Source organism: Manis pentadactyla, chromosome 11, assembly GCF_030020395.1.
Source record: "Manis pentadactyla isolate mManPen7 chromosome 11, mManPen7.hap1, whole genome shotgun sequence".
Lineage (NCBI taxonomy): Eukaryota > Metazoa > Chordata > Mammalia > Pholidota > Manidae > Manis > Manis pentadactyla.
Window position 1 is genome coordinate 30,357,307 of NC_080029.1, and position 25,477 is coordinate 30,382,783.

General features: G+C 38.4%; 1 protein-coding gene across 13 annotated transcripts in view; it reads right to left on the bottom strand.

Annotated features, from left to right (window-relative positions):
- The window catches only part of SIPA1L1 (signal induced proliferation associated 1 like 1), a 413,448-nt gene that overhangs the window by 308,562 nt on the left and 79,409 nt on the right, over positions 1–25,477 (bottom strand). For all 13 annotated transcript variants that reach the window (XM_036913312.2, XM_036913315.2, XM_057488341.1 and 10 more), the window contains one exon: positions 9,931–9,997. The gene's annotated coding sequence lies outside the window, so the exon portion shown is untranslated. The remainder of the gene's footprint in view (positions 1–9,930; positions 9,998–25,477) is intronic.

Here is a 25,477-nt window from a genome sequence, read left to right on the forward strand (position 1 = left end):
CAGTTTAGAATCATAGCCATATAAATCTAGGGCCCAAAAAGAGAAATATTAAGTGCCAAGTACTAAGAAATAAGGCACTCCTCCAAAGACAACTTAATTCAATTCCTATTACCATTTGTTCTATTTATCACTAGAATGAGTTTAAAAGAGACAGCTCTCTATTTGATGCAGACAACTGTACTCATGTTCTGAAGAACCTCAGGATCTGGTGACAGTAAATTGTCCTTCTAAAGAGTAAAAAGGTATGAGAGCATTGGTGAATGTGAAGGGATCATTCACAGTTTTACAGACTGGTAAAATGTCTGGTAGCCAAAGAATTTCACATAATTTTCCTTTTTAAAAACAGAGAAGAAACCTTGAATTTTAATAAGCATAATGAAATAATTCTGTGGTGACCTCAAGGCATACAAAACTCAATTAAAATCAGTCATGATAAAAGATATAAAGAAAACTCTGCACCCATTCCTTTGCTACTCTCAACTTTCAATATTTTCATATTATATTATAGTCGGCATTTAGTTGATAAAATCTAATCTAGCATTTATCTTAAGACACTGTCTCCCTTTTTGTACCCTAAATGCCACTGAAACTTCAGTATAGGGTTATCCAAAGAACCTAGTCTATTCAAGGTGAACATCTGAGGTATTTTCTACTGAAGTTACTACATGCAAAGTCCTATTATTATTTACTCTATTGTTTTCATCACTGGACTATGTTTAAAGAAGAAATTGTGTTAGACATGAACAGCTATTCTCTCAAGTTTTAAGGAAGATACAATTTTCTAGAATAATGAGGAGAAAAGAGGTAAGCAGCATCAGTACCCATGATGAGGGCATATCAGTTCTACAGGCTGAAGGGGAAGAAATGTTCTCCAGGTTTCCATTTTTTAACAGGTCTCTGAATCTACTGCAGACACTCTGTTGTCTGGATGGGCAAAGTAACACATTCTGATCACTGGGTTTCTTACTACCAGTACATATAACACCAGGGCACTTGGGAAGAAGTACATGTGGAGAAGGCACCAACCTGTACTTTTTCACTCTTCTCTTTTTATACTTACTAAATGGCAGGGATTTTCATGGGACTCCCATAAAACAACAAAAGTATGCCTTTACTTTTGTCCATGACACCAGCAAACTCTCAGCCTAAATAAGTAAATGTGACCAGTGTTACTCTTTTTACTTCATATTTAAGAAAAGGTAGACATGGAGAGCTTTTTAAAATATGCTCAATTACTCTACAGTTAAAAGCAGAAGCCTAGAATGCAATAACCAAACTGAAATTCAAGAAAAATTTAAATAGAAAGATAGTGGCAGGAGAGGTGAGACGGAGGCCTCCTCCTAAAACCATATATACTACAAAAATATAATTGATACAACTAACCCTGAAAGAGCAACAGGAAAGAAGGCTGCACCGGACTGCATACACCTGGAGAAAAGAGCAGACCTCACAAAACTATGTAACGTACCAAACCATGACCAGGCAGAACCCAAGACCTACCCCAACCACAGCTCACCGGTGGGAGGAAGAGAAACGGAGTGGGGAGGGAGTTGAGGCCTGGGACTGCTGAACACCTAGCTCTGAAGAACTGCTCCGGAAGCACAAACGTACATTGCATGGTGCTCTGGTGATTAGTGGGGTTGAAAAGCTAAGACAGGCAGAACCCCTGAAGAGACTGAGATTCCAGCCACTTGTGGGAAACAGAGATCCATATCCAGCTGCTCTGGGACAAAAGAAAGGCAGACAGTCTGAGAGACTTCCTAAAAGCGAGAGGGCTGCAAAAGGGGCAAGGATTGCACAGAGCTTACTGCTCAGGAGAAAGGACAGGTAGACAAAATTGTCCGGGTGCACTCTGCCCAGCAGGTTGAGAACTCTCACAATCTTCAGGCGCTACATCCCCATAGCTGGCTACACAGCTCCATGGCCCCCACAGTGATATGCCAACCTGGCCTGCCCGCACCTGACTCACAAACTGGCAAACCGTGACCTGGTCAGGCCACCCAGAGGGAAGTCCGCCTACAACAGCTAGAAATGCAAAGCATAGAGGCTTATACCTGTGTGTTCAGCGCAGTGGTTCTCGCAGTGGAGATAGGCACAGCAGCCGGGAAGTAGGAAACAGCTCTTTCCTCCCCCCAGGCACCAACACCATTCCACTGTGACACCGACATTGCTTCAGGGGCTGAGCAGCTCCAGAGAGTAGAGCTTCTGGGCACTAGAGAGCACCACAGACAAATTATGAAACATCAAAGGAACCTGGTTCAAAGCAAAATTATGAATAGACCTGAGAAAGATTCAAATGCAATCGACCTCATGAATATTCCTGAAAGAAATTTCAAAATAAAATCATTAACATGGTCACGGAGGTACAGAAAAATAAACAAGCACTCAGGAATGAATTCTGGTTGGAGACCCAATCATTATGGAACACACTATAAGAAATGAAGCATACAATGGAAGGTTTTAAAAGCAGATTAGATATGGTGGAGGAGACAACAAATGAAATAGAAATTAAAGAGGAATACAAAGAAGCACAGGCACAGAGAGAAAAAAGGATCTCTAAGAATGAAAGAATATTGAGAGAACTGTGTGACCAATCCAAACAAAACAATACTCATATTATAAGGGTACCAGAAGAAGAACAGAGAGAAAAAAGGATAGAAAGTGTCAGTGAAGAGATAATTGCTGAAAATTTCCCCAATCTGGGGAAGTAGATAGTCTCTCAGGCCATGGTGGTGCACAGATCTCCCAACACAAGGGACCCAAGGCACAGATCTCCCAACACAAGGGACCCAGGAAGACAACATCGAGGCATATAATAATAAAAATGGCAAAGATCAAGGATAAGGACATTAGAAGTAGCCAGAGAGAAATAAGATCAAATACAGAGAAAAGCCCATAAGGCTATAATCAGACTTCTCAGCATAAATATTACAGGCCAGAAGGGACTGGCATGATAGATTTAACACAATGAACCACAAGGGCCTCCAAACAAGAATACTTTATCTGGCAAGATTATCATTTAAATTTGAAGGAGGGATTAAACAATTTCCAGAGAAGTAAAAGCTGAGAGAATTTACCTCCCACAAACCATCTCTACAGTCTATTTTGGAGGGACTGCTATAGATGGAAGTGTTCCTAAGGTTTAATAGCCATCACAAGAGGTAATAAAAACACACTAAAGAAAGTAAAACAGTTAATGGCTAAGGAAATGCAAAATTAAATCAACTACCCTTAAAGTAAATCAAGGGATAGACAAACAGTACAGAATATGATACCTAATATATAAAGAATGGAGGGAAAAAAAGGAGGAGAAAAAAACAACCTTTAGGTTGTGTTTGTAATAACAGAGTAAGTGAGTTAAGCTAGACTCTTAGATAACAAGGAAGTTAACCTTGAACCTTTGGTAACCACAAATCTAAAGGCTGCAACGGCAATAAGTATATACCTATCGGCAATCACCCTAAATGTAAATAGTTTGAATGCACCAATCAAAACACATGGAGTCACTGAATGGAAAAAAAAAAACAAGACCTATCTATATGCTGCCTACAAGAGACTCACTTTAAACCCAAAGACATACACAGACTCAAAGTGAAGGAATGGAAAAAGATATTTCATGCAACTAATAGAGAGAAAAAAGCAGGATTTGCAGTACTTGTATCAGATGAAATAGACTTCAAAACAAAGAAAGTCACAAGAGACAAAGAAGGACATTACATAATGATAAAGGAGTCAATTCCAACAAGAAGATATAACCATTATAAATATCTCTGCACCCAACACAGGATCACCTACATATGTGAAACAAATACTAACAGAATTACAAGGGGAAAAAGAATGCAATGCATTCATTCTAGGAGACTTCAACACTCCACTCACTCCAAAGATTAGATCAACCTGACAGATAATAAGTAAGGAGACAGAGGCACTGAACAACACATTAGAACAGATGGACTTAACAGACATCTACAGAACTCTACACCCAAAAGCAGCAGAATACACATTCTCCTCAAGTGCACATGGAGCATTTTCAAGAATAGATCATATACTGGCCACAAAAAGAGCCTCGGTAAATTTTAAAAGATTGAAATTGTTCCTACCAGCTTCTCAGACCACAAAGGTATGAAACTAGAAATAAATTACTCAAAGAAAATGAAAAATCCTGCAAACACATAGAGGCTTCACCACATGCTCCTAAATAACCAATGAATCAATGACCAAATAAAAACAGAGATCAAGCAATATATGGAGACAAATGACAACAATAATTCAACTCCACAAAATCTGTGGGACGCAGCCAAGGCCATGCTGAGAGGAATGTATATTGCAATACAGGCCTACCTCAGGAAAGAAGAACAATCCCATATGAACAGTCTAAACTCACAATTAATGAAACTAGAAAAAGAAGAACAAATGAGGCCCAAAGTCAGTAGAAGGAGGTATATAATAAAGATTAGAACAGAAATAAAAATAAGAAAAATAAAACAATAGAAAGAATCAGTGAAAGCAAGAGCTGGTCCTTCAAGAAAATAAACAAAACAGATAAACCTCTAGCCAGACTTATCAAGAAAAAGAGAGTCTACACAAATAAACAGAATCAGAAATGGAAGGAAAAATCACTACAGATACCACAGAAATACAAAGAATTATGAGAGAATACTATGAAAAATTATATGGTAACAAACTGGATAACCTAGAAGAAATGAACAACTTTCTGGAAATATACAACCTTCCAAGGCAGACCCAGAAAGAAACAGAAACTCAGAATACACCAATTACCAGCAAAGAAATTGAATTGGTAATCAAAACACTACCTAAGAACAAAAGCCCTGGATCAGATGGCTTCACCACTGAATTTTATCAAACATTTAGTGACGACCTAATACCCATCCTCCTTAAAGTTTTCCAAAATGTAGAAGAAGAGGGACTACTTCCAAACTCATTCTATGAGGCCAGCATCACTTTAATACCAAAACCAGGCAAAGACACAAGAGAAGAAAATTACAGACCAATATCCCTGATAAACATAGATGCAAAAATCTCAACATAATATTAGCAAACCGAATTCAAAAATATATCAAAAAGATCATCCACCATGATCAAGTAGGATTTATTTCAGGTGCAAGAAATGTACAATATTAGAAAATCCATCAATATCATCCACTACATCAACAAAAAGGACAAAAACCACATGATCATCTCCATAGATGCTGAAAAAGCATTTGACAAAATTCACCACCCTTTCATGATAAAAACTCTCAACAAAATGAGTAATACAGGGCAAGTACCTCAACATAATAAAGGCCATATATGACAAGCGCATACCCAACATCATACTTAACAATGAGAAGCTGAAAGCCTTTCCTTTAAGATCAGGAACAAGACAAGGATGCCCAGTCTCTCCACTTTTATTCAACATAGTTCTGGAGGTCCTCATCACAGCAATCAAACAAGACAAAGAAATAAAAGGCATCCAGACTGGTAAGGAGGAAGTTAAACTGTCCCTGTTTGCAGATAAAAATCTGCTATTTAGTTTGTACATAAAATTTTTAGATTGTACATAAAAATCCCTAAAGAATCCACTCCAAAACTACTAGGACTAATATCTGAATTAAGCAAAGGTGCAGGATACAAAATTAATACACAGAAATCTGTTGCATCCTTATACACTAACTATGAACTAGCAGAAAGAGAAATCAGGAAAACAATTACATTCACAACTGCATCAAAAAGAACAAAATACCTAGGAATAAACCTAACCAAGGAAGTGAAAGACCTATACTCTGAAAACTACAAGACACTCGTGAGAGAAAGTAAAGAAGATACCAATAAATGGAAACACATCCTGTGCTCATGGATAGGAAGAATGAAAATTGTCAAAATGGCCATCCTGTCTAAAGCAATCTACAGATTCAATGCAATCCCTATCAAAATACCAACAGCATTTTTCAATGAACTAGAGCAAATAGTTCTAAAATTCATATGAAACCACAAAAGACCCCAAGTCCCAAATAACCAAATCAATCCTGAGAAGGAAGAATAAAGCTGGGGCGATTATGCTCCCAACTTTGAGCTCTACTACAAAGCCACAGTAATCAAGGCACAAGAACAGACCCACAGACCAGTGGTACACAATAGAGAGCCCAGATATAAACCCAACCATATATGATCAATTAATATATGATAAAGGAGCCATGGACATACAATGGGTAAATGACAGCCTCTTCAACAGCTGGTGTTGGCAAAATTGGACAGCTACATGCAAGAGAATGAAACTGGATTATTGTTTAACCCCATACACAAAAATAAATTCAAAATGGATCAAAGACCTGAATGTAAGTCATGAAACCATAAAACTCTTAGAAAAAAACATAGGCAAAAATCTCTTGGACATAAACATGAGCAACTTCTTCCTGAACGCATCTCCTCGAGCAAGAGAAACAAAAGCAAAAATGAACACACAGAACTACATCAAACTAAAAAGCTTCTGTATGGCAAAGGACACTATCAACAGAACAAAAAGGCATCCTACAGTATGGGAGAATATATTTGTAAAGGATATATCCAACAAGGGGTTGACATCCAAAATATATAAAGAACTCATATCTCTCAACACCCAAAAAGCAAATAACCCAATTAACAAATCGGCAGAGGATATGAAGAGACCATTCCCCAAAGAAGAAATTCAGATGGCCAACAGACACGTGAAAAGATGCTCCACATCGCTAATTATCAGGGAAATGCAAATTAAAACCATAATGAGATATCACCTCATACCAATAAGGATGGCCTGCATCAAAAAGACTAAGAACAACAAATGCTGGCGAGGATACAGAGAAAGGGGAACCCTCCTACACTGCTGGTGGGAATGTAAACTAGTTCAACCATCTTCGTCACAAAACTAAAAATAGAAATACCATTTGACGTGGGAATCCCACTCCTTGGAATTTACCCAAAGAATACAAGTTCTCAGATTCCAAAAGACACATGTACCCCTATGTTTATCGCAGCACTATTTACAATAGCCAAGATATGAAAGCAACCTAAGTGTCCATCAGTAGATGAATGGATAAAGAAGAGGTGGTACATATACACAATGGAATACTATTCAGCCATAAGAAACCAAATCCTACCATTTGCAACAGCATGGATGCAGTTGGAGGATATTATGCTCAGTGAAATTAGCCAGGTGGAGAAAGTCGAATACCAAATGATTTCCCTCATTTGCGGAGTATAACAATGAAGCAAAACTGAAGGAACAAAACAGCAGCAGACTCACAGACTCCATGAAGGGACTAGTGGTTACAAAAGGGGAGGGGTGGGGAAGGGCGGGTGGGGAGGGAGGGAGAAGGGGTATTATGTTTAGTACACATGGTGTGGGGGGTCACAGGGAAAACACTGTACCACAGAGAAGTCAAATAGTGGATTTGTGGCATCTCACTACACTGATAGACAATGACTGCATTCAGATATGGGTGAATGTAGTAACCACATTGTTTTTCATGTGAAACATTCATAAGACTGTATATCAATTGTACGTTAATAAAAAAATAAATAAAATAAAATAAAATGAAAGGAGGACACATCCATGGTCTTATAAAAAACAATTTTAATAATATCTAACTTAGTTTCAATTACACAATTGTCTAAGAAAGGGAACATCCAAAGCAAAAATATAATACTTGAGGAAATTATTCAAATGTTTTAATGTGTAAAGCACATAAAATCAGTCAGAGATCATTATCAATTAACATCACTCTGGTTCTTGCTGGGTTTTTAGAAAGAATATAGCCATAAACAAAATTTAAGGAATAAAAAAAAATGTTTTCTCAATTCAATTTTACATTCTAGAACAGTGCTACTCAAAAAAAATAAGTATAAAAATGTATTAATACCCTAGGACTCCATATGAAATACAAGGTTTTGTGGATTGCTTTGTTTTGTTTTGATCTTTCTGGATTTTTGTTTTCTTCTGGAGGAAGGAAATTGTTTTAGATAGCCCTTATGTAGAGACAGAGCACACTTGAGGAAGAAGTACATGTTTAGGAGGCTGATAGTCATTGTACCTGCCTATCTGGAAAACTGTTCAATCCTAGCCTCCCTGTGTGTCTGAGTAAATCAAGCAAGTATGAATGTGTAGGAGAGGAATCCCCTCCCCTCAGCCCCTCACTCCACCCCCTGCACATAACACAGCACACTAGCATCAAAGTTATTCCCACCATTAAAAGAACGGACTTAAGTGCTTAGGGGTTCAGAATATTAAAGAGAATAACTCAATTCAAGAGGTAAGGTGTGGCTGCTACAACATAAAAGTTAAACAAGCTTGGCCTCAGAGTAACCCAAGAACTTAAGGCCTCTACTGAAAACGGTCATACTCAAGTTTATCAACTAGCAGTTAACCCTTATTTAAGAATGTTTAAAAAACCCTAAGAGAAATAGAGACAGCACTGCAGATGGATATGTCTATAATGCACAGGCACTTGGGGAAAAAAACCTGAATCTTGAAAACCAACAAGTAAGCCTGAGGTGAAAACTGGGGAGGGTGCTCAGGAATATGCAGATTTTTTTCTTCCTTTGCAAAGTACCTGAGCTACAGCCACCTGCATGGGGCACTCCTGCAAGCTACTTTCTTCACCACTCAGCAATTTCTGATGGAGCCAAAGATGCTACACTCTCAAAGGCAGTTTTTCAGTTGGATTGGTAATAAGAAAATCTTGGACTCTTCAAATGGCTAAAACTTAGAGATCTAAAAACTTGAATTCTACCTCTATTAAAGAAGAATGATGCTGTGAATGATCAAATAAATGCTACCAGGGAAGTGTCCTAAGGTACTTTAAAAACATTTTCAGAGATAATCATTCCCGATTACTCTTGCTGAAATTCAAGGAAGGTCAGAAGAAGTGAGCCGCTTTGAAAGCAGTGCTCCAATTACCCAGTGGGCTTCAGAAAAGATGCCCTAAGCCCTGCACAGAGGTTTACAGTGGTGAGATGCTGGATGACCTTGACAGTCCTTTACAGGATGCAGCCACTCCAAAGGAGCTGACTCCTTAGGCAATTTGCTTCTCTGCTTCTGACAAAGCAACAGATAAGAAAATCCCAAGGTCTTTGTTTCAGCATCCAGCTGAGATGAAGGTTAAATACAAAGTAACAAAACCAAAGAAACCCACCAACCCCGAAACACTCATTTTATCTTAATTTAGTAGCTTAACATATTATAGCATTTACAGCCTGGGAAATGTCTCCCTCAATCTGAATGAAGCTGTTATTTTTCTCAGTAAGACAAGACCGTTTTACAACTGATTAAAATGTTTGAGAAATGTCCACTGAAACATCAGAACAGACCTAAGACAGACCTGGGTTTCTACCTATTAGTAACCACAGTCAATCACTCTAAGATCAAGAGCAATGTCAGTCAGTAGGTAATACATACATTAGGTACATAAGTATCTAAGTACCTTTTATATACAAAGGTGAACGTCAGTCAGTAGATCCTCAACCATCTTTCAAGTTTTCAGAATAAGCTTGGAATTCCAAATTATACACTAATGCATCAGAGTTAAACAAGATTCTTATTTAGAACATGGGTTGAGATATAAACTCCCACAGAATTTTAAGAAACACATGTAAGACTTTTGAAACACATTTACTATGGAATGGAAACATTAAGTATGTAACAAAAACCTACTTATAGATTTAAGAAGTCAGAAAAATATCTCAACTACTTTGTCTAGAAAGATAAAACGCTGAATTCAGCAATGACTAAAAACTGCACAGTAGTTCTCCCTCTTCACTTCCATTTCGGCCTCTCAGCCATAAACCAATGAAGCAGGAAAAAATACAGGATCCACATACAATAAATCAAAATTATGCTTTAAGCAGCAAGTCTTCTCAGAATGAGCTTCTGACTTAGTGACTAACCCACCAACTTACCTTATTCCACTTCAAAGTTAGTAGCAAATCTTGCTTTTGAGTCCAACTTGAGATGTTCTCTTAAAACCTAGATTAAAATAATTATGAACTTTAGTATAAGGTGTATTTTTAACTTTGAAAAACATACAACAATAAAGGGAGGGAAAAATCGCTGCTACAGATCAAATCATAATTGGGAAATATTATACTTTACCTCTAAAACCCCCTTTAAATTTGTACTCTTTACCTGTAGTTGAACACACATTTAAATTTAAGTCAGTCAATAGCCACTCCCACTTAAACAACAAACCTTTAAGCCTGGCTTTTTGGTCTCTAGGAAAATTGCGGCTCCAAGGCTTCACCCCACATAAGCTGTTCAGGAAGTCTGAGGAGAAAGCCAGGAACCCGAATGTGTAAGAAGCCCCCCAACAATGTGACTCTGAATGTAGCCGGCCCATCACCCACCGATGAAGCCACTGTTCCAAACCAGTGGTTCTCAGCCGGGTGTAATTCTGTACCTCAGGAGACACCTTGCAGTGTATGGAGAGAACTTGGTTGCCCCAATGGGGAGGGCGGCTGCTTCTGGCATTTAGTGGGTAGAAGGTTGCTGACCCTACAGTGCACAGGACAGACCCCTACTACAAAGGATTATCCAGCCCAATGTCAACAGTGGTGAGGCTGAGAAAGCCTGTTCCAAAGCAAACAACCATTCTGATTACTTACAATTCTACAATTCTGACATTGGTCGTTTCAGACAGGTTATAAGCTTCCACTATATTATGAACATTTCCTGTGACTGCTAAGCTTATTGTTAGTTATACATACCTGCCCAATATTAATAATCTGCAGTACACAGACCTATTCTAAAAACATTAAAATAAATCAGACTATCCATGAACTTAAGAGCTTCCAAAACTAATTTTTTCATGGCCACTGAAACACTATTTCAAACTTTTTTAACTCCCAAACATTAAATGAAAGCTAAGAAGGGTAAGAAATAGAACCTAGTTTTCACTCACAGATATTCACAGTTTCTGGTAAGGACAAGAGAAAAAAAGTTCCTGTTTCCAGCCTGCCATCTTTTATTCAACCAAATATATAAGGTACTTCAAAACTTCTTTAACTGCATTCAAGAGGGGACTTCCTGAGGGCCTACCATGTTCACACCCTATGATCTATGTAACACAGCAGAACAGCACTTGGTCAGACCCTGCAACAGGTCTTTCCTACACCACTGTAATCAAATGGTATAAACATCAGAAGAAACCTGCAGGGAAAAGAAAGCTGTATCAAGGATATCCTGAGAGTCAAGATATCCCAGAAAACACAACTTGCAGTTTTTACATGATTGGCCAACAGACTGCACCCACAGAATGGATAAAGAAACCTGTAACATTCAAAATACATTATTTTGTTACTCTTAATCAATGAATTATAAGTTAACTAATTACAAAAAATAAAACATACCTGATGGCAGAGTTGCGCTATTAATCCACTTAGGTTCATGAACATGCAAATTGTAAACTCAAATGAAAGAATATGATTTATGAACATACTTAGAAAGATTTTACCAGAATTACTCCATTTCAAACAGACAACATCCCCGTGATGTGGCATATGGGCTTATATTCTAATTATAGGCTGATTTCTTCCTCTGAACCCCCAGTGCTACAAAGGAACCACCCAAATTAGACTAAAGCACAATCACTACAGGCAGTGAGCACATGGGTTGGGGCAGGGGTGGTGGGGTGCGGAGACTGGCATTCATATCCCAAAGCATGGGTGGGGGACGCAGTAGGTGCACGTAGAATCTGTAGCAATGGCAGGGCTCCAAGCTGGAGCTCCCTACCCATGCTTTGGGACCTTTGCACTAGCCAAACCATTAGGAAGCTTTATTGAATGATGTGCTCTTCCAAGGTAGGCTAACATATATTCTAGGTACAAGATGTGTGTTAAATCAACAGAGTCCATCAAAACCTCCACTACAGAAACTATTGAAGCAGGCAGCTTCAGAAAGAAGTCAGAAAAATAATGACTAGTCAAAGACAACTTCTTAATATCCATCTATAGATAAGAGAACAAAGCAATGTAATTTTTGCTTTATGAAGTAAAATCAATTTGGGACCCTCCTTTAAGGTAGGGCCCAAACATGACTAGAAAGGTTCAGAAATATTAGTGCACAATAGGAAATTTAACCTCCATTTTTCTAGATTTCAATCAGTCTTCAAATAAAAATCTGTAATTAAATTTCAAAACATAAACACTTTTCTTTCTCTCATCAGCAAAATATATTGTTCCAAAAAAGGAAGGTTGCTCAATTTCCTGTCAAGAGCAATCCAGAGAAGGCCACCTACCTTGTAAAAGCAGCAAGAAAAAAAAAAAAACAAAATGCTAAAGAAAAGCCTGTATGTGTGGGTGTTTACTAAGTGCAATGTAACTACCACTCTGGGTTCTTAAAAGCTTTTCTTTCTTGATCATTCTAAGAAGTAAGAAAATTAGTGTAACTGCTAAAGAGAAGTTTGTCCTCCAACCTTTCTAAGGAAATAATATCCTACTGAGATTTTAGCTCCACCAAAGAAAAAGAGACATAGGGACGAACTCTAGGTCTTTAACCCATGATTTTTTGTACTAAGGGGAAAGGGCAGATTCTTCCAAACAAACAACTGATATGTAATATTCTCAGAGAGAAAGGTTCCTCTGACCACTAACCTCCCCAGAGCCACCTTACTCCCCAAACCAAACCAACCAATTTTAAAAGTAGAATCAGCTTTGTCCTCATATGCTTAATCCTAAACCTTACCTTTGGGAGCCAACTATTCACAAATACAAACATAAGCTGATTAGGTTATAGATAAGAAAACACCAAACTGGCCAGTCTGTCTACCAAATTCCCCTTACCCTGTTTACACTTTCTGAAGACTCTGAATTCTAATACAGCAATCAATCAGCCTAACACTTTTTACTAAAAGCTCACTGAAACATGCTCAATACTAAGGCAGATGCAGCATGGTGGAGAAAAAAAAGAGAGAGAAAGAAAGCTTAAATAACTCAGCAGCAAATGGGGGAGAGAAGAACAGCATAAACCAAGCAAGTGAAAATCAAGTATTATCACTGAGTTGTAACACAGTGTAAGTCCAGAGAGAGGAAATCCAGGGGCAACATATCTCTAAAAACTGAAATCAGTCAAAGGGAGAAATAAAGTTTAAAACCCGTTTATTGCTTATAAACTGCAGTCCAGGGCCGTCTCTCTCCTCTGCTCCTGAAGAAGCAAACAAGCAAGCAAGCAAGCCCCTCCCTTTAAACTCTCAGGTTCAGACACGCCCTCAGTTGCCCAGATAATTACCCATTGATATGGAGATGAACTTCTCTCCACCCCTGAGAATATGCAAATGCACTAAAGCCAGGTAAGATATTCTGGAAATGTTACAATTTTACCCACACACAGTAAAGGGCCCTATTCCTGTAAGCCGTATTTTCCATTGAAAGGAGTTTGTCACAAAGTCCAAACACAGGTGAAAGGAAATAAATAATGAGCAGGGAAAAGACTATATTAATGAGATGATGGTAAATATTTCAAATCAGGGATTCCAAAAGACAAATCAGGATGTGACAGTAAGCCACTCTGGTGAGACAACTGCAAGACAAGACAACAAAGAAGAGCAAACCCTCACAAATGACTTGTTTAACAGGCAAGCAGTTTTGAACTACTAAGTCAACTAACAGGAGGTGTTTTTTTGTTTTGCTTAATAATGTCAGATCAACCTTCCAAAAAGAAGTTGCAAGAAGAGTACAATACAAATTATATCTTCCTGAACCACTTGAGAGTAAGTAACAAATATGATGGCCTATCCCCAAAACAGAGCTGAGTGAGTAATTTTCATACATGAGGGCTTCGCCTACAAAAGTATAATAATTATGACCATCAATTCTAGAAATTAACACTAATCTAATCCACAGTCCCATCATCTAATCCACAAACTAGATTTGACTTTCTCCACTCAGCCCAATAATGTCCATTTTGGTAAAAGGATCCAACCCAGGCTCTCACGTGCACTGAAGTTTTCATATCTCATTAGCCTATTTCAGTCTAGAACTCCTCAGACTTTCCTTGACTTTCACGACCTTGACAATTTTGAAGATTCCAGGCCAGTTTTGTAAAATGCTCCTTAATTGGGGTTTGTCTGATACTTTATGATTAGATTCAAGTTAGGTATTTTTTGTAGAAATACCACAGAAGAGTTCCTCTCATCCTACCCAGTGGTACACTATTTGTATTTTTTCCCCTGACTGGGAATGTGAACTTGTATCACTTATATCTGCCAGATTTCCCGAGTGTAGTTATTCTTTTTCCCTTAGTAATTAATAAATATTTTGTGAGATGATACTTTCATGCTATGTAAATACCTTATTTGTCAACCAACTTTCACCCAATCCTTTTAATATCTAATAATAATTCTTGGCCAAATTAACTATTCTATAATAGCTGATGAAAAGTTATTTTCTAAGTCCAATTATTCTCACCACTTCAGTGGAAAAACAGCATTTCTATCTGAGTGTGCTTACTGAAAAAGGGTCATCACTGCCCCCAGGTCGTCTAAGTGAACAGAAGCACACACAGAGATGCATACACACTAACTTCTTGATTTCTTTCCATATCTATCTATGCATTCTGAAAGCCATGAGTACATATAGATATCATGAATTCCAATCCAATACCACAGGTTCATTCTAGTTTTCACCATCCCTTCTCTGTAAGAGTAGTAAATCTGGCTCCCAGTAACCTCAGTTTATTGTTACTGGGTTCATCCCCTGCATGTCACATGATGCTATCCCTACCTCCAATCCAGTATCAGAAGAAGACTGTTCTAACTAAAGGACCAGTAAGGGGAAGTCTAGAAAGACAAAAACAGTTCAGATATGTAGGGAACATGGACGTTCCAGGCCAGGATCCTCACCTGATCCTAATCGCACCCACTATGTACCTGTGATGATATAATTAATACTTAGGCTACTACAAAGGCTTCTATAACCATTGGCGATGAACCATTACTGCCAGTATTGCTATAAAAAGAGCTCTCCCAGTGATTATAGCAGTGACTAGAGAAGAGAAGAAGAGAGCACAGACTGGAGGGGAGACAGAGCCTGGGGCAAAGACGGAGGCAGCTGGGATTCTAGCTTGACCCGCCACCATGAGAATAAAGGTTAGTATAAGCCCCTTTTTACCCTCAACATTCCATTGTTGTTATTTGGCCTGTAGGATCCAAAGTGAACTTGCCCAGGGCTGAAACCCTGAGGTGAGACAGATAAAAACCACTCTACTCTAGCCAAACACTACAGAAAAAACTGCAACACCACCCCATCAGCAAAGGCCAAATGGACAGCAAAGCATTCTAATAAGAGTAATGAAGAAGCACTTGTATTAGACTATATATGGTATGACACCATTTTACAGAGCCCAAATAGGCAAAGCTAAAAACACAGTGTTTAAAGATATAGTCATTTGAAAAGCAAGGGCATATTGAACATAAAATTCAGGATGGTAGTCACCTCCAGAGGAAGGCAAAAAGGTGGGCTCCTACAGGAACACACAGTAGCTTTAAATTACTGACCATGTTCTAGAGCCAGAAAGTGCTAAGCACAAGTTCCCTGACATACACAATTATGCCTCACCAAATGACAAAGAGGTCATCAGTAACATCTCAATTTTACATTTGAGATTTGAGGCCTAAAAAGGTTAATAATAATAAGCATGTTGCCTGTAGTCACACAATTAATAAAAGCCCAGATGCAAACCCAGGTCTGACTGAAGTCTTCTTTAGATAGCAGTGCCCCCTCTGCTATTTCTCAAACAGAAGAAAGAAGATGGACAAGAGGGATAAAGTTATAATTTTTGAGAGGAAGATTCTTTCTGGGCCTTTGAACCATTTCCAGAATGGTTTTAGAATATGGAAAAGTCTAGACCCAAAACCAGAGAGGAACAATTTTCCTGAAGTCAGGGAAAGAGGGTAGAGATACAAATCTGGACCAGACTTGAGACTGCAAGGGCAAAATGAGCAATCCTTTGGGGAAAGTTTCTATAACATTCCACAGGCTACTAATTCTTGTTTAATTCAATTGATAAAAAAAAATATATCCTCTCAGACAGCCCTGATCTAATCTTATTACTAATTGTTTTGTTTTGAAATCAGGGGTCAAGGGAGAAAATACCAGCTACACATTCATGAAATTCCAAACATAGCCTGAATATGGTGAAAATACAGATCACTTAGCATATAGCATGAAGTAGGAAATTAGTGACTAAATGTTGAACCCTAATGAGATACTAAGACAGAACAACAATACCTCTCTTAAGTTCATTCTCAGGAGCTTCCATACCATTCTGCCACCTGGGGGTGTTTTAAAACTGCTAAAACCCAAAAAGATGGATCTCCATGGAAAGGAAACAAAAGAAGACAAAAGAAAAGAAAAAAAGAGTATATTTACCTTCTCAAAAAGTCAGAAATCACTGCATTCTAATTACATTTTTGGTACACACAGCTCTACTCTATTAAAGTCATTAGTGAACAACACACACCACCTGGAAAAGTCTCACAATAATGATTTTATAATTTTAGCTCATAGTGTCATCTATCTTTAAAATGGATTAAGTTTTCCACTGTTGATTTCCAGGATGTGGAACATAAATTCAATCACAAAGGATTTTAAGCCTAGCCTCCCTCCCTTAACGAAATTGGCTAAGCTCTATCTTCCCTCTCTTGTCAACCTTTTCTTTCCAGAGGTAAAATCTAGATGTGGCCTACACCAAAGAAAATGCTACAGAACAAAAAACACGTGCAAGATGGCACAAAAGTAATTCCAAGTTTCATGTTGTGGCTTAAAACTGTCTACAATACAAAAAGGTCAGGAAATGTGAATCACCCTGAAATACAATAGGTAGATGAGAAGCACACAACAAAATTAATCTCACCAGATAAAAAGAAAAGGCATTTAACAGAACTCTGCATAGCCAGGGAACTTTTTTTTCTTTTTTAAGCATTTTAGTTACTTTCATTATGACAAGCAATCAGGTGCTGTTAAAATTAGCACCTGGCATTAGAAAGACAAGAAGTTAGCCTGTGGCAGATTTCTGAATGAAGATGACAAACTGAAGAAATTAATCCATAGGCACTTGTTTCTTTCATCCTACTGTAGTAAGCTTATGTGATTACCAGACATGCAGTAATTTTCCTGAAGAATTGAAAGAGAATAGCCCAGCTTTAGAAAAACACATTATTACTTCAATATCAAAAAAGGGAAAATCCTGAAACTAAGGAGTTTCAGTGTAAACTTCCAGATAATGAACTTGGTAAATTTGTCAATTGGGGGAAAAAAATCAACATGACTCTGAAAATTAAATCCTCTCAAGCTAACATAATTTAGTTATTGAGACAACTCACTTATCAAAGGTGTACAAGATTTGTATTTATATATATGCATATATAAATATATGTCAATCTCAATGATACTTCAATAAAAAAAGACTTATATTTCTTAGCTTAATGAATCTGACAGCTCATAAAGACACAAGAAAAATGTTCTTCCCAAAGAGGTACATACCAATGGTTCTTTGATCCCAAGTAATACAAACTACTTCTTTTCTTCCTTTCCCTGAAATTCTAAGCATAAAAGTTCTACATAGAGAGAGCCAAGCAAATAGAGACATGTAAAGCCTGAAGTGATGACAAGAGAAGTGAGTCCTTTTTACAGGCTTATCTTCAACTTAAGACTTCTCCATCTCAGTCAGTCACCTCTCTCTACCCATTTGCTAGAGCCAAAAACCTAGGACTCATTCTGCATGCCTTTCTCTTACACCCCATATCCACTCACTCAAGGCCTGTAAACCCCACCTCCTGAAGACCATCCTGAATCCTTCCCTCCCCTCCATCCCATCTCGACTGGCACACTGGTCCCAGACAAGATTATCTCTCACTAGACAACTGCCCCAGATTCTACCCATGATCACTTTCCACAAAGGAATCTGGCTATTTAAAAGGTTAAAATACGTATTATTATTCCCCTGCTGAAACCCTTCCAATGGCTTTTCACATCCTGAGATGTCAAGAAATGTGAAGGACGCTAGATTTTACCCTAATTTCAAACCAACAAATTAGCCTGTCACAGCTGCAAGGATGCTGGCAGAAGACATGGGACGCTTTGATCAGAGACAAAGGACCTCTTTACAGGATTAGCTGTAGCCAGAGAACGGGCATTTTTGGTGCCAGTCCCCTAAAGTCCCAATTCCCACCAGGTGACACAAAAAGGACCAGACTGACACCTGTACATCAGTGGGGTGTATGGCAGAGAGTAACCGTGAGCTTACTGAACCCAAATATTTTAGAATGGGCAGTAAGCATTTCTGACCTTTACCCCAAGAGGAGACATTAGTCTCTATCATACTATCTGTAAGTGTGCCCGATCTTTGCTCTGGAGGGAGACACTCTCTCTCATCTTCCAAGGCTGTTGACTGTACAAATCATCCTTATAAAGACAGTCCAGAACAAAGGTAGTCAGCAGGAAACAAAAGACACATGGAAAATTGTCTCCCAACCTCAGAATAAAAGCTAAATATCTTACCATGGTCTACAAGGCCTGATATAATTGGTCCCTTTCTCTTCAATTTCACGGAGAACCCCTGCTTTCTCAGCGTTACTCTAGCTCCACAGGCCTCTTTGGTGTCCTCGAAGAAGCCAAGCTCCCTCCTGCCTCAGGGCATTTGCCTGTGTTGGTCCTTTTGTCTGAAATGCTTTCCCTGGCTTAAATGTCACTTCCTCAGAAAGATCTTCCCTTAGAAACCTATTTGCATAAGCCTTTACTCTCACTGTTTTTTTTAATCATTTTGTTTACTCATTTATTCATTTAATAGACATTTCTTAAGTACTAATCATTATTATTGTAGGCACAATAATTACCTTATCTACTTGTTTATTTATTTAGCCGCAGTCTTCCTGGAGGATAGAAACCTGTCTTTACATTTATCCACAAAGGCCTAGAACTTAAAACTGTACCCCAATAAAACTCTGTTGACTAAATGAACGGCCACTGCAACACTAAGTACTGGAATATTTCCAGGTCAATATGGGAAAGCAGCATAACACTGCACAAAAAAGCATGGGACTGAGAGCTAGAAGTCATGAATTCAAACATTGGACTCCTCATGCAGTGGTACCCAAGCAATTCCATTAAGTTCCCTGGAAAATGAACAAAAGCCCTCTCATTCCTAACTCAAAAGATTCTTGAGAAGATCAAATGATGCAATCTATTAGGAAGCCATTGTGATGCTAAAGATAATTTAAAATCAGTAACAAATTCATAGTTAATAGTCATGAGATAGTCACTCATTCCATAAGAATATACTAGGCCCCCACTGTTACACTGACCTTACTTTGGAAATTTACAATAAAAATGTATTACTTAAAATGAAATAGAAAACATTTTGTCCTTTAGTAAACATGAAGGGGACTAATTCTCCCTTTAAACAACTTTTGGACATGCTTTAAAAACTTTCAGGCAAAAGGTGAGTCACCTTTATCTGCTCCTGATCCCAGAATATTAAAAGAATGTTTCTTTAGTTACTTATTTTTAAGCAAGCCATTTAAAGCCAATTTTGAAAAACTGTTAAGACTATATTTACACCCTTCAATGCCAATCTCAAGAAGAATTTTTAGCCTTCTGGCAAAAGTGAGGGATTTATTATTTTTTCTCCTTATACTGACTCCATCTGAAACCAAATACAGCCTCATTACAAGGTGGTATGTGTGTGTCTATCTGTGCATTCGTGCATGTGTGCATGTACAGTGAAGGGAAACTAAGCTTCATCTTAGATTATAAAGAGCAGCTGTGGTGTCAATGGAGCAGGTGGCCAACAGAAGGAAATACAGCGATCATACTGAGGAATAAGCTGAGGACCAGTGACTTGATAGCACTCAGAAACAATCAACTCAGACAAGCCACAAGGCTGGCATGAGTTCACCAACAAGTTCCTCCCTTATAGTCTCTCAATAAAATTACTCAGAAATTAATTTAAAATGGTACTGCTTCTATAATATAAAAAGACAAGCATGAACTGATAAAAATGAGTGCCTACGCTCTCATTAAATTTAAAAAGTAAATAAAGTGAGAATCAAGATGGCGGCATGAGAGGTGAGACGTAGAACTCCTACGCTCTCATTAAATTTAAAAAGTAAATAAAGTGAGAATCAAGATGGCGACATGAGAGGTGAGACGTAGAACTCCTCCCAAAACCACAAGTAGTATGAAAATATAACTAATTGATACAACTAACCCTAAAAAAGAAACAAAAAAGAAGGCGGCACCAACCTACACAAAGACATCACTAACAGAGCAGACCTCACAAAACAGGGTAACTAACGAAAGCCTTGATCTGGCGGGACCCAAGCCCTTCCCCCACTCAGCTCACCAGAGGGAGAAAGAGAAACAGAGCGGTGAGAGGGTGGAAGCCTGGGACTGATGAACACCCAGCCCTGGAGGTCTGCTTTGGGAGCAGGAACCTGCACTCTGTGGTGCTCTGCACACTGGGGAGCTCAGACAGGCGGAGTGCTTGAGAGACTGAGATCCCAGACATTTGTGGAGGAGGGGATCCACAGCCGGCCGCTCTGTGTCAGAGGAAAGGCAGGCGGTCTGGGAGGCTTCCTAGCAGTAGGAGGGCTGCTGAAGGGGCAGGGTTTGCACGGAGCTTGCTGCACAGGGGAGCAGGACAAGGTTGTCTGCGCGTGCTCTGCCCTTCTGCTTGGGAACTTTGAGGAACTTCACGCACTCCATCCCCCTGGCTGCCTGCTCAGCTCCAAGGCTCCCCAATATGATACACAGCCTGCCGAGACTTCCTCCTAGCCTGCCAGCACTGGTTTGCAAACCAGGAGTCACTGTGCTGGCATCAGGCCAGCCACATGGAGGCCCTGCCTACAATGCTAGAGAGGCAAAGCACAGAGCCTTACACCTGTGTGCTCCGTCCACTGGCTCTGACATCGGAGACAGGCTCCGCAGAAGGGAATCAGGAAACAGATCTTTCCTCTCCCCAGGCACCAGCTCTGCTCCCCTACGACCCCCATCCTCACTCTAGGGGCTGAGCAGCTCCAGAGACTGGAGCTTCTGGGCACTAGTGGGCACCACACAGAAATATGAAACGTCAAAAGGACATGGCTCAGACCAAAATCTCACAAACCCCAGAAAAAGGGCCAAATGAAACAGAACTCACCAATCTGCCTGAAAGAGAGTTCAAAATAAAAATCATAAACTTGCTTATGGAGATACAGAAAGATATTCAAGAACTCAGGAATGAATTTAACTGAGAGATTCAATCATTAAGAAATTCCATATGTGAAATAAAACATACAATGGAGGGATTTAAAAGCAGATTAGATGCAGTAGAAGAGAGGGTAAATGGAATAGAAACTAAAGAAGAGGAATACAAAGAAGCTGAGGCACAGAGACAAAAAAGAATTTCTAAGAATGAAAGAATATTGAGAGAACTGTGTGACCAATCCAAATGGAACAATATTCGCATTATAGGGGTACCAGAACAAGGAGAGAGAAAGGGATAGAAAGTGTCTTTGAGGAGGTAATTACTGACAACTTCCCAAATCTGGGGAAGGAGAGATAGTCTCTCAAGCCATGGAGGTGCACAGATCTCCCAACACAAGGGACCCAACAACATAAAGACATATAATAATTAAAATGGCAAAGATCAAAGATAAAGACAGACTTTTAAAAGCAGCTAGAGAGAGAAAAAAGATCAAATACAAAGGAAAACCCATGAGGCTATCATCTGACTTCTCAACAGAAACCTTACAGGCCAGAAGGGAGTGCCATGATATATTTAAGGCAATGAAACAGAAGGGCCTTGGACCAAGAATACTATACCCAGCAAGGTTATCACTTAAATTTGAAGGACAGATTTTAAAACTTTCAGATAAGAAAAAGTTGACAGAATTTACCTCCCATAAACCACCTCTACAGTGCATTTTGGAGGGACTCCTACAGATAGAAGTAGTCCTTAGGCTAAACAGATGTCACCAAAGGCATAGACAAAGAGTACAGAATATGTCTACAGCATCTCACTACGCTGATGGACAGTGAGAGTAATGGGGTGTGTATGAGGGGACTTGAAGGGGGGAGCCTAGTAAACATAATGTTCTTCATGTAATTGTAGATTAATGATAACAAAGAAAAAGAGTACAGAATATGATTTATAACATACAAAGAATGGAGGGGGAAGAAAAAGGAGAAAAAAAAAGAACGTTTAGGTTGTGTTTGTAATAGAATACGAAGTGAGTTGAATTAGACTGTTAGATGGTAAGAGAATTACCCTTGACCCTTGGGTAGCCAAGAATCTAAAGCCTGCGATGGCAATAAGTACATACCTATTGATTATCACCCTAAATGTAAATGCTCTGAATGCACCAATCAAAAGACACAGTCACTGAATGGATAAAAAACAAGACCCATCTATATGCTACCTACAAGAGACTCACTTCAAACCCAAAGACATACACAGACTAAAAGTAAAGGGATGGAAAAGGATATTGCATGCAACTAACAGGGAGAAAAAAGCAGGAGTTGCAGTACTTGTATCAAACAAAATAGACTTCAAAACAAAGAAAGAAATAAGAGACAAAGAAGGACATTACATACTGATAGAGAGGTCAGTCCAACAAGAGGATATAACCACTATAAATATCTATGTACCCAACACAGGAGCACCTATATATGTGAAACAAATACTAACAGAATTAAAGGGGGAAATAGAATGCAATGGATTCATTTTAGGAAACTTCAACACACCACTCACTAAAAAAAGACAGATCAACCAGACAGAAATTAAGTAAAGAGACGGAGGCACTGAACAACGTATTACAACAGATGGACCTAATGGACTACCGAGCACTCTATCCAAAAGCAACAGGATACACATTCTTCTCAAGTGCACATGGGACATTTTCCAGAATAGATCATATACTAGGCCACAAAAAGAACCTCAGTAAATTCAAAAAGATTGAAATTGTACCAACCAGCTTCTCAGATCACAAAGGTATGAAACTAGAAATAAATTACACAAGGAAAACGAAAAAGCCCACAAACACATGGAGGCTTACTAACATGCTCCTAAATAATCAATGGATCAATGACCAAATAAAAACATATCAAGCAATATATGGAGACAAATGACAACAATAATTCAACAACACAAAATCTGTGGACACAGCGAAGGCCATGCTAAGAGGGAAATATATTGCTATACAGACCTACCTCTGGAAAGAAGAACAATCAATCCCTAATGAACACTCTAAACTCACAATTAATGAAACTAGAAAAAGAAAAACAAATGAGGCCCAAAGTCAGTAGAAGGAGGGACATAATAAAGATTAAAGCAGAAATAAATAAAATTGAGAAGAATAAAACAATAGAAAGAATCAATGAAAGCAGGAGCTGGTTCTTCGAGAAAATAAACAAAATAGATAAACCCCTAGCTACTAGACTTACCAGGGAAAAAAGATAGTCTACACACATAAACAGAATCAGAAATGAGAAAGGAAAAAAAAACTATGGACACCACAGAAATACAAAGAATTATGAGAGAATACTATGAACAATAATATGGTAACAAACTGGATAATCTAAAAGAAAAGGACAATTTTCTAGAAAAATACAAACTTCCAAAGCTGGCCCAGGTAGAAACAGAAAATCTGAATAGACTAATTACCAGCAAAGAAATTGAATTGCCAATCAAAAAACTACCTAAGAACAAAACTGCTGTACCAGATGGTTTCACTGCTGAATTTTATCAAACATTTAGTGAAGACTTACACCCATCTTCTTTTAAAGTTTTCCAAAAATAGAAGAGGGAATACTCCCAAACTCATTCCACAAAGCCAACATCACTCTAATACTAAAAACAGGCAAAGACACAACAAAAAAGAAAATTACAGAACAGTATCCCTGATGAACACAAATGCAAAAATACTCAACAAAATATTAGCAAACCGAATTCAAAAATACATCAAAAAGATCATCCATCATGATCAAGTACTTCATCCCAGGCATGCAAGGATGGTACAACATTCAAAAATCCATCAACATCATCCACCACATCAACAAAAAGGACAAAAACCACATGATCATCTCCATAGATGCTGAAAAAGCATTTGACAAAATTCAACATTTATTCATGATAAAAACTCTCAACAAAATGGGTATAGAGGACAAGTACCTCAACATAATGAAGGCCATATATGACACACAGTCAACATTATACTTAACAGCGAGAAGCTGAAAGCTTTTCCTATAAGATCAGTAACTAGACAAGGATGCCCACTCTCCCCATTTTTATTCAACATAGTTCTGGAGGTCCTTATCACAGCAATCAGACAAAACAAAGAAATAAAAGGCATCCAGATTGGCAAGGAAGAAGTCAAACTGTCCATGTTTGCAGATGATATTGCACATAAAAAACCCTAAAGAATCCACTCCAAAACTACTAGAACTAATATCTGAATTCAGCAAAGTTGCAGGATACAAAATCAATACACAGAAATCTGTGGCATTCTTATACACTAATGATAAATTAGCAGAAAGTGAAATCAGGAAAACAATTCCACTCACAATTGCATCAAAAAGAATAAAATACCTAGGAAAAAACCTAACCAAGGAAGTGAAAGATCTATACAATGAAAACTATGGGACACTCTTAAGAGAAATTAAAGAGGATACTAATAAATGGAAATTCATCCCATGCTCTTGGCTAGGAAGAATTAATATTGTCAAAATGGCCATCCTGCCCAAAGCAATATACAGATTCAATGCAATCCCTATCAAAATACCTACAGCATTCTTCAATGAACTACAGCAAATAGTTCTAAAATTAATATGGAATGACAAAAGACCCCAAATAGCCAAAGAAATCCTGAGAAGGAAGAATAAAGCAGAGGGAATTACGCTCCCTGACTTCAAGCTCTACTACAAAGCCACAGTAATCAAGACAATTTGGTACTGGCACAAGAACAGACCCATAGACCACTGGAACAGAATAGAGTTCAGATATACAATGGGGAAATGACAGCCTCTTCAACAGCTGGGTTGGCAAAATTGGACAACTACATATAGGAGAATGAAACTCGATTATTGTCTAACCCCATACATAAAAGTAAACTCAAAATGTATCAAAGACCTGAATGTAAGTCATGAAACCATAAAACTCTTAGAAAAAAATATAGGCAAAAATCTCTTGGACATAAACATGAGGAACTTGTTCATGAACATATCTCCCCGGGCAAGGGATACAAAAGCAAAAATGAACAAGTGGGACTATATCAAACTAAAAAGCTTCTGTACAGCAAAGGATACCATCAGTAGAACAAAAAGGTATCCTATAGTATGGGAGAATATATTCATAAATGACATATCTGATAAGGGGTTGACATCCAAATTATATAAAGAGCTCAAGCACCTCAACGAACAAAAAGCAAATAATCCAATTAAAAAATGGTCAGAGTGCTAATTCAGATGGCCAATAGAC